Here is a 10,940-nt window from a genome sequence, read left to right on the forward strand (position 1 = left end):
AGAGGACCTTTTGCGGTAAGGGCAGAAGTGGGGAGTGAGGACATGACAAGAGAAGGTATGGGACATGTATAAAATGCTCTTCAGTATACTATCTGATAAACATTAATAAAGTCAGAGCAACTGTTGAAATTATCCCATGAATGGAGAACACAAGTATGGAGGATACTGGAAGCCCCACTGTGAACAAAAAAGACATAACAATAACAAACAAACAAAAACAGCTGGCCAGGCACCATGGCTCCTGCCTGTAATCTTAGCTACTCAGGAAGTTGAGATCTGAGGATCACGGTTCAAATCCAGCTCAGGTTCTAAAGTCAATGAGACTCTTATCTCAAATTAACGACTACAAAATCGGAAGTGGCACTGGGGCTCCAGGGTAGGGCAAGAGCTTTAGCTTTGAGCTGAAAGGGCTCAGGGACAACACCCAGTCCCATGACCAAAAAAAAAAAAAAACCTGTAGCAATTCAGAATGAGACCTAGAGGTTTTAAAAAATGCCAAGATCTCCAATTCTTTTATGAACACTGAATGGTAGCAATCTTAACTGAATACATACAAGGCAGTCAAACAAGTCAGGATGTCAAAAACTGAAGAATAATCATTCAAATACCGCAAGCCAGTGGAAAACATTGACGCAACTGACCCTGCTCAGGTACTGGTCCAGGCTCGCAACTGAAGTGTATGCATTTGAGGAAGAAGTCACATGGTTTTCTCCAGGAGAGAAACTTCCCTTCAATTCTGCAACATGTGGAAGTTTTTCTGTAGAATAGCCCTCGCTGCTAGGCCTTGTGACAGGAGTATGGGCAAGAGACTGAGTGTGTGCAATCACCAAGGAAATTCCTTCAATGGCCTCCTTCATGCTGTCCACAGTCCTGTGAGGTTTGCCAAGGACAAATACCAGCATTTCATTAGTCAATAAAGAACTCCTAAGGAACTTGCATTTCTGAGAACCAGAACAAAAGAATAAATGAAAAATGCCTTTGCATCCATAGTGTTAGTAATATTGGAAATATGTCATAACATGGCTGAGTGCTGAGGAGCTGTGAATGAAGATTCTTTCTATGAGTATTTTTGAGATATTGATCAACTCATGTTTTAATTTTATAATCCTTTACATAAAAATATTTGTTGAAAGTAATTAAATAGGAACATATAAAATTATTTATATACAGAATATTTTTTCTGGCAGCATCAACAAATAACATATTCAAAATGTTTTGCTTTACAATGAGATCTCAGTATATTCTCCTTTTAGGAAGTCATTAAAATTGTGATTTAAGAAATATGCCTTTAATCATTACATGTATCAGTGGTAAACTAACTTGTCCCAAACTGTCAAACACTACATATAGATAGGCATTTACCTCAAAATGACAAAATTCTCCTTCCTGTTCTTCACACTGTAACTGTGATAACATATTCTTTGCTTTTTTTTTGCTCCTTGTCTTGGCATCTCCACATATTTCCCAAGCATATTCTCATATGTATTTTACATATGAATGAAGTGCATTCTGGCTGAAATAACCAACCTGAAAGAAAACAAGGGAAAAAGCTATGTCAGGTTGGGTTATCTTTTTATTATAAAGGAACACATATTTTCTCATCCACTCTCTGTCCAAGTGCATAAAGAGGTTCTACTTCATGAAACAACTACATGAAGATCTGCAGGTAGATGAGTTACATCCTTGTTCTGGGTTAGCTTAGAGACTAGGGCAATGGAAAGGCAGAAAAATGGCCACTATCGATTCACTAGATGCTGGAATAAAATGCATTTTCTCCTAGGAATTGACCTTCTTTAGGCACAGGAGTACTTTCCAGAAGAAAATAGCTACATTGATAGCTAAACACTAAAAAGGAAGCAAGAAGAGAGAATATGAACTGGCATTTATCCAGTCTACAATATTTACTGATGCTTCATGGCAGTCTGTTTCTACCTAAGGTGGAGTAAGCTGCACTGAGCTCTGTTTCTGTATGAAGCCAATCCAAAAATATTCAAGCAAACCACATTAAAGCACTTTGAAGACAACCTATTTGAGAGAATGGAGTCAGTGAATGCACAGACCAAGGCAAAGAAAGAAGGGAGCTAGGTGGTGCACACTCCAGGTTCCCAAGATGCAATGGTGAGTAAAACAGGCTGATGGAAGCGAGGAGGATGAGTGTCACGTGACAGCGCACTGGAGAGTTCAGACTGGTATGAGGGAAATCCAGGAGAGCTACACAGGACCCCCTTGCATATGTAACGGAGCAGTGGATCACGTGTGTTCAGAAAGGAGCCTGACATTGAGGAATAAAACACATGAAGAGATGACAGGAAACTACCTATTGTTCACACACTGCCAGGAAGTGATGTCTTTACAGAACAGAGGACATCAGAGATGCCTTGCTACAGCAGGGCAAAATTAACACTCCATAAATCCTGCCCTGAAATATCCAAAAATTTATAAAACCAAGAGAGGAAGAACCAACTTTCTTGTAAGTGATCTAATTATTGCCAAAAATAGGGCTCAAGAAATCTAATTACACATTACAGAGATAAAAGTTTGAAATCATACGGAAGGTTGATGAGCATAGCGAATGTTAACCCATGTGTTAAACATCAGTGTTTTATCTGAGTAGTCCTAATTACAAGTCATTTGTTTTCCTCTGACATTTCTTACAAGTGAATAAAAGAAAGAAACCCCATGCCAATAGATATGCATGCCAGTAGCTCATCTCTTATAATCCTATTTACTCAAGAGGCTCAGAGGATCTTGGTTCATAGCTACCAGGGGTAGGTAAATATAGAAGAACTTTACCTTCAGTTAGTCATCAAAAAACTAGAAAGTAGAGGATCAAGTGGTACAGAGCCAGCCATAAGTAAACAACCAAGCAAGTTTTTGAGGATTGGATTTCAAGCCTTACTATACACACACACACAGTGATCAAATTAGTGCCAGAAAGTATCCTCTCTAAGAAGGAATCTAGGGCTGGGAGTTTGGCCTAGTGGTAGAGTGCTTGCCTAGCATGCACGAAGACCCGGGTTCAATTCCTCGTTACCACATACATATATACAAAAAAGCCAGAAGTGGTGCTGAAGCTCAAGTGATAGAGCTCTAGCCTTGACAAAGTCCAAGGACAGTGCTCAAGCCCTGAGCTCAAAGCCCAAGACTGGCAAAAAAAAAAAGAAGGAATCTAGTAGACTGAAGAGACCCCTCTCTAGATTTCCCCCTAATTTCCTGAGTAAGCTGTGGGCTGTAAATTCCTGACAGAAGAACAAAGGCAAGAAACCAGGTGGAAATGTTACAATTTTATTGGCCTCTTGCATATGGCCAGCTTGTGCCTTATGGTCAAATTACTAAAAAAAAAAACCCTGCTAACTGAAGGGTCGGGGCTCTCAATTCTAACCTGCTGTGTGGCTGATGATTAGGAGCCCAGGCTCAAGCTTGCAATAAAAGGCTCTCAGGTGTTTACATCAGCTCCTAGCTACTCAGGAGGCTGAAATGTGAGGAACAAGGTTCAAAGCCAGCCCCAGAACAAAAGGACTTGAGACACTTTATCTTCAATTAATCTCTAGAAAGCGGGAAGTGGGGCTTGGCTCAAGAGTAGGGAAGCTGAAGAACTCAAGGACAACACCTAGGGTAGGGTGGTAAACTTGAGCTGAAGAGCTCAGGGACAGTGCCCAGGCCCAGTTCAAGACCCATGACTCACCCCCCAAAAATTACAAGATGTGGTTTAACAGATGCCAGAGGAAATAAAAGTAGTTTTCACAGATATTAAAACTCCATCTTGCACACTGAAATCATCATACAGAGAAAATCAGAGCTTTTATATTTGTGTTTATTCTTTATTTAACTTAAACTACTATAGTTGAGTATCAAATACATATTTTAAGTACTAATATCTTCACTGGGCTAGAAATAAAATATGAAAACACTTTCTAGAAGAAAAATTGCTTATGTCTCAAAAGATGATATTGATATAATCAGAGGGATCCTAATACTGAATTAAGCAAAAGAAAAAGTATCATCAGCTGGGCTCTAGTGGCTCACAACTGTAATCTTAACTACTCAGGAGGCCGAGGTCTCAGAATCCCTGCTTGAAATCAGCTTAGGAATCAAAGTCTATGGGACTTATCTCCAACAAACCTCCAAAAACACTAGAAGTGGAGCTGTGGCTCAAATGGGAAAGTGCTAACCAGGAGCAAAAACATGTAGGTGCCCAGCTCTGAGTTAAAGCCATAGGATCATCACCAACAAGCAACACCAACAAGAAGAAAAACAAGTATTTTCCTACATACAAAAGGACCCAAGAGGGTATTAATCTATTTATTAAGGAAAAGCTTTCTCTGGCAAGAAAGCAGTAAATCATGTGAGAGAGTTCAATGGAAATTTTCTTCTGTACATTAGCTTTATTTTTTTTCTTTTTTTAATTTTTTTTATTGTAATTAATAAAAGGGTTACATGATATTTGCCAGATAGAAGGTGCATTAATTCACATACATTGATACCCTTTCACATGTCTTGGTACCCATTACCCTCCCCCCCACACCCCCCACCCGTCTTGGTTTTCCCCCCTTCCCTATCAAATTTCAAATAACCAAATACAAATAAATTCAATATATCAGATAACAAAGTGAGATTCTGTAACAATATGAGGTACCCAAGGGACAGCAAAGGAGATGAGAGACAACATAGTACATTAAGGACAACAATCATTCGTTATATCGCTTTTGTTTCAATATCCTGGAGGTCCTTTCAATTAGCTTCATACTATATGGCCTTACATATCAAGATTTTGCTCTATTGCAGATCTCTGCTAGTAGAGCCCGAGGTTTCTACTGATTATGATGAATGAGGGAAACCATTGAGCCCAAGTTCCTTTGAGTCTGGCTTACTTCACTTAATATGATTTTTTCTAAGTCTTTACATTTCCTCTCAAATGGGGTGATGTCATTCTTTCTGACAGCAGCATAGAATTCCATTGTGTACAATACCACAACTTGTTGATCCACTCATCAACTGAGGGACATCTAGGTTGGTTCCATATCTTTGCTATGGTGAATAGTGCTGCAATGAACATTGTTGTGCTAGTGGATTTAGTATGCCCTTGTTTCTGGATGGTTGGGTAAATGCCAAGTAGTGGAATTGCTGGGTCATAGGGGAGTTCTATGTTTAGCCTTTTGAGGCACTGCCACACTGCTTTCCATAGTGGTTGAACGAGTTTGCACTCCCACCAACAGTGTAGTAGTGATCCCTCCTGGCCACATCCCCTCCAGCATCTGTTATTATTCGTTTTCCTGATCCTGGCCATTCTAATTGGAGTGAGGTGGAATCTTAGAGTTGTTTTGATTTGCATTTCTTTTATGACCAGAGATGTTGAGCATTTCTTCATGTGTCTATAGGCCATATTTGTTTCTTCTTCAGAGAAGACTCTCTTTAAGACTTTGGCCCATTTTTTAATGGGATGGTTGTTACTTTGGAGATTAGTTTTGGAGTGATTCAATTTTTTGAGTTGTTGATATATTTTAGATTGTACATTAGCTTTAAATACTATGTTTGAGCCAGGAGTTTGACCTATTGGTAAGAGTGCTTGCGTATCCCATATCACGTGTCATGTTTGATTCCTCGGTATCACATACGTAGAAAAAGGTGGAAGTGGTGCTGTGGCTCAAGGGCTAGAACACTGTCCTTGAGAACATAAGGACAGTATTCAGGCCCTGAGTTCAGGTCGTAAGCCTGGCAAAAAACAAAAAGGAAGAAAAGAGAAAGAAAGAATGAATGAAAGAAAGGAATAAGGAAGGAAGGAAGGAAGGAACTACAGCCAAGCACAGTGTCTCATGCCTGTAATCTTAGCTATTCAGGAGTCTGAGATCTTAGAATCTCTATTCAAAGCCAGATCAGGCACTAAAGACCCTGAAGACTGTGAGACTCTTCTCTCCAATTAACCACTAGGAAATGGGAAATGGCACTGTGGCCAAGGGGTAGGGCAGTAGCCTTAAACTGAAATGCTAAGGGACAGCACCCAAACCCAGAATCCAAGCCCAACAGCCCAAAACAGAAGAAAATACCATTTACAGCTTTCCTCTGTGAATAAAAAAAGTATAATAAGCTTTAAAAAAAAGGCAAAAGGACAGTTGCTTGCTTAATCCCTTTATCTTTCTTCCTTTGGATTTCAGATTTAGCTGGTTTCAGCCTTTAAACTGAGGACCTCTCTTACCCTTTCTCGCCTTTCTATACCACACTTGGCCTTTATCTCATGAGGTACACTGTCTGCCTCCTTTTTTTACTACTTATTGTGGATAGGGAGTCTCCCAGACTTTTGTGATGGGTTGGCTTTGAACTTGGACCTACCAATTCCCAGACTCTTGATTAACAAAAGTATAAGCTGTATATGGTAAGAAGAGTTACTTCTTTTTTTTTTTTTGCTAGTCCTGGGGCATGAACTCAGGGCCTGAGCACTGTCTTTAGGCTTTTTCCTCAAGGTTAGTTCTCTACCACTTGAGGCAAAACACCACTTCGGTGTATGTGGCACCAAGGAATCAAATCCTGGTCTTCATGCATGCTAGGCAAGCACTCTACCACTAGGCCAAACTCCTAGCCCAAGAAGAGCTGCTTTTTAAATGTGAGAAATCTCCTTGTCCTCCCGCTGTCATTCCTTTCTGTTCATTATAACAATGTAGATGCCAGGATAATGGTATCTTTCTAGCTGACACCTGCTCAGCCCCTGACTGTCAGGATAAAATGATGAACCTAGGCATGCTCTGCTCATCTCCCTGGATGATGATCCTCCTAGAGATTCACTCGTCTGTCAGCTTTCTTTCCATGGAGGATCAATGTCATATTAGGGAACCTGTTGTCTGAGTAGGGAATTTTCTTCCTTCTGGCTTCCATCTCAGGAACAAAGGAAATGTAAATCCTTCTCAACATCTTCACTGGAAGGGGTTCTAGAGCTAAAAATTCTTTGCTGACAGATTCCTTCTCTGTCATGTCAATACAATGCAAACATGCATGGTTTGTTTCCTGATGGTGTCTCCATAGGTAACTATTCAGAAAGGGAAACTGATTCAGTTTTGAATACACAACACAATTTTAACATGGCATGAAGCCATGATTTCTAAGTTTCTATTGGATATATGGATTAATGGTTTTCTTCCACTTGGTTATAGTCTATACAGGGTCTTTCATCTGTGTATACTCACAGCAGAAAGTCCAGTGTGAATCTATGCTAAGCTATATTTATATCAGTCTATAAAAATGTGGTTGTATTTTCTGATCCAATTCATTAAAATGAAATATTCTGGGTTTTTTGTAATATTCAGCACCCTTCCAATCATCTCCTTCAGACACATGTCAGACTCTTCTCTCCCTCAAGCCACACATGGAAGGCACGCATACCACATGATATATTTCTGCTCCAGTCTTTGGCATTAATGATTTTAATATGAAATTATGAATTGGGAGCCATTAAGAATTATTTCCCTTTGATAAGAAGCTAAGGGTTAATGACAAAATAGGATTCTTAATTCTGACTAATTAGTCAGTCTTTGATTTGGATTTAAAGTTTTATCACATGAGGCATATTTATTATCAGAAGCACAAATCAATCACACATTTTGAGCATAACTCTAAAGATCATACTTAATATGATGCTGATATTTCTTAAGTGTTTTAGTAAGTACTCATACTTGCAAAAATAATTATAGCAGTTGCTGATTTGACCTATTAATTGTTCAGGGTAGTCTGGGAAGTAAATTCCTTTGGCTATATTATTGAAAATACAAAACCCACTTATACGAGAAGATAGAATATAAATAATGAACATACCAAAGGCTGGATATGTTTCCTCACAACTGTCTTGCTCTTCTGATGCAATATACTGAATCACATCCTGTAAAGTCAGATAAATCATGGTATTTACAGCAAAAGAAACACTGATCCTTAAATAAGAAATAACAAAAGTATATTTCCTCAGGTGTTCAATGTAATTCTTATTGGAATACTTTTATTTTTCCTTCAGGTATTACTTCAGTGACCTAGATCTTCATCATTTAAATATATACTGAGTATCATGTAAGATGAACACACAGAAACATTTTGGTTGTTAATTTGACACAAGTAAGCTAGCAGAATAAAAAGAAACAGTAGGGCTGGAATTGGGAGCAGTAGTATTCTAATGGTCTAGTGCTCACATAGCATGTATGAAGCCCTAGGTTCAATTCCTCAGTATCCCATACACCGAAAAAAAGCTGGAAATGGTGATGTGGCTCAGGTGATATAGTGCTAGCCTTGAGAAAGCCCAAGAACAATGCCCAAGCTGTGAGTTCTAGCCCCAGGACTGGCAAAAGACAGAGACAGAGACAGAGAGACAAAGAGAGAGAGAGACACAGACAGAGAGGCACAAAATACCAAAATGAGGGCTGGGAGTATAGCCTCATGGTAGAGTGCTTGCCTAGCATGCAAGAAGCTCTGGGTTCAATTCCTTGGTACCATGTACATAGAAAAAGGTAGAAGTGGTGCTGTGGCGCAAGTGGTAGAACATTAGCCTTGAGAAAGTTCAAGACAATGCCCAGGCTCTGAGTTCAAGCACCAGGACTGCCATTAAAAAAATACCAAAATGAGGGGCCGGGAGTTTGGTCTGGTGGTAGAGTGCTTGCCTAGCATGCATGAAGACCCAGGTTCAATTCCTAGTTACCACATAACAGTGCTCAGGCCCTGAGTCCACACCCTGGACTGGCAAAAAAAAAAACACCAAAATGAGCAAATTTAAAGTGCACGTTATTGTGTACTTCACATGAATAACCTATAAACACCTTGTTCCAATTTCTTTCACCTCAACAATAGGTATTTTCCCAAAGTATTTCTTCGATTACTTTGGCAAGTCTTTTCCTCATTAAAGACTTAGTCTACCATTTGTAACCTTCATTAAGGATTCCTTTTCCTCCTAGATGCCCACACTAACATTCTTTGAGGTTAGCTTAATTCTTTATCAAATTTTCACTGTATCTATAACTCTCAGAATGGACAATATTTCCTTAGATGGTTTTCCCTTTCCTGCTGGTAAGGAGTTTTATACTGTCTTATTTTCCCTGACAAGATCAGAAAGGAATGGCCTTGTGAGCATGTAGAATTAAGATTGTATTTTGGTCCAGTGATCAGACTCTTTCCAAATAGCTTTCTCAACATTAAGAGTGACACCTAAGGGAATAATTTATTACATTTCTAGGAAAAAAATGTTGTTCTTCATTTTCCCATAGCCATTTCTATACACAAACTTTGTTTTCCTGGATCTAGTACATTGTCTCTGAGTGAGCTTCATTATCATTTCCTTCCTCCTGTAAGCCCTATTGAAACTCATTATGGAACCCCATTCTGTGGCATTTATAGAATTTGATGATAAAAAATGGTCAATTTACAAGGTAACTTTTGACCTATAAAGAAAAAGGCTAATTCAATATACTATTGTAATTATTCCTTGGATCTACCTTCTAAGCTTACCTTTATTATCTATCATTTGTTAGTGGCTCATATGTGTAACCCTAGCTCCTCTGCAGACTGAGACTTCGGGATAATGGTTTGAAGCCAACCCAGTCAAGAAAGTCCATAAGACTTCAATAAACCACCAGAAAGCCATAAGTAGTGTGGCTCAAATGGTATAGCACTAACCGTGAGCAAGAAAACCCAGACCTTTCCCCACCCCAGTTCAGGACCCACTCCCCAAAATGAATGAACAAATTATTAGTTATAAGTAAACTATATATAAATAAACGTTTAAATTATAAATAAAGTACATATTTTAAGTTAAAGTCAATGTACGAGCAAACTCCAAATGCTCCTTTAGTAGGTCTACCAAGAGCCCCTGTCCGTTGGCCTCCAACTGTGCTTTCCACAGGGATTCCAGGCAAGCAGCTCCCATGGTCCTCTGGGCAGGAGGGGCGTGTCTAAGCGCGGGTGGGTGGGGCCGCGGGGCGGGGCTTGGATGGACTGCAGTCCACCTGCAGGTTGCCAGCCCAGCTGGTAGGGGCATCCTCACTGAGCTCTGAGGGAAGGTCAGTTGAGCAAGAGCCAGCCGAACTCTGGTAAACCATCTGGAAGAAGATGGGTGAAAACCAGCTGGTTGCCACGAAATAGCTCTTGCACCCGCAGCACTGATCTCACAAACTTGGCCAGGATTTCTGTTCTTTTTGGTTCTTTCCATCTTCTTGTTAACTGAAGATAAGAGCTTCATACCCTTTGCAAACCAAGTTCAATTTGCACTGCAATCCTCAGATCTCAGCTTTCTGGGCAGCTAGAATTACAGGTGTGAGCCATCAATGTCCTGCAAAGCCTCTCCTCTTTAGAAGTTCACTCTCAGGTATTTGTTTCACGAATGGAAACTTGATTTCCAACATCTACCACTGCAAAAGCATGTGTTAACTAATAAAAAAATTTATCAGGCACCGAAAACCTCTCACCTATTCTGTCTAACAAATCTAACTAAAAGTAGTGATTTCCTGTCAGATATTTACATTGTCATAATTCTTGGGCATGTATGCCAGGACTGAGACTTAAACTCAGGGCCTTGCATTGTCCCTGAAGTTTTTTCTCAAGACTAGTACACTAGTGGTTAATTGGAAATAAGGGTCTCATGGAATTTCATGCATAGACTGGCTTTGAACCTCGATCTTCAGATCTCGATCTCCTGAGTAGCTAGGATCACAAACATGAGCCACCAGTGTCAGGCAATTTGATTTCTCTATTTCAAATAAATGAGAGTAGCTGCTTTCTTGGGGTTAATAATTTATCAGTAATATTTTACAATCTTTTTGTACAAACTAGGACTACAATTAATTCTCAATGTGAAAACACAACAGTTGTTGATTCCAGTGACTCACAACTATAATCCTTGCTACTCTGGAGGCTGAGGATAGTGGTTCAAAGCATACCTCAGCAGAAAAGTCCATGAGACTCACATCTCCAATTAACCA

The 10,940-nt window shown here is 39.6% G+C and overlaps 1 long non-coding RNA gene across 3 annotated transcripts; it reads right to left on the reverse strand.

Annotated features, from left to right (window-relative positions):
• Positions 1–9,891, reverse strand: LOC150039934 (uncharacterized). 3 transcript variants are annotated; one of them, XR_016534157.1, is made up of 4 exons: positions 9,790–9,891; positions 7,801–7,864; positions 1,363–1,527; positions 1–870 (listed from the first exon to the last, which is right to left on the reverse strand). It is a non-coding gene; the product is annotated as an uncharacterized LOC150039934 (long non-coding RNA). The 3 variants fall into 3 exon arrangements; XR_016534158.1 differs by having other exon boundaries at positions 9,765–9,891; XR_016534156.1 differs by lacking the exon at positions 9,790–9,891 and adding an exon at positions 9,472–9,755.
• Between the last annotated feature and the right edge of the window lie 1,049 nt (positions 9,892–10,940).

This window comes from Megascapheus bottae, unplaced genomic scaffold (genome assembly GCF_031878675.1).
Source record: "Megascapheus bottae isolate mThoBot1 unplaced genomic scaffold, mThoBot2.hap1 HAP1_SCAFFOLD_43, whole genome shotgun sequence".
NCBI classification, from domain to species: Eukaryota; Metazoa; Chordata; class Mammalia; order Rodentia; family Geomyidae; genus Megascapheus; species Megascapheus bottae.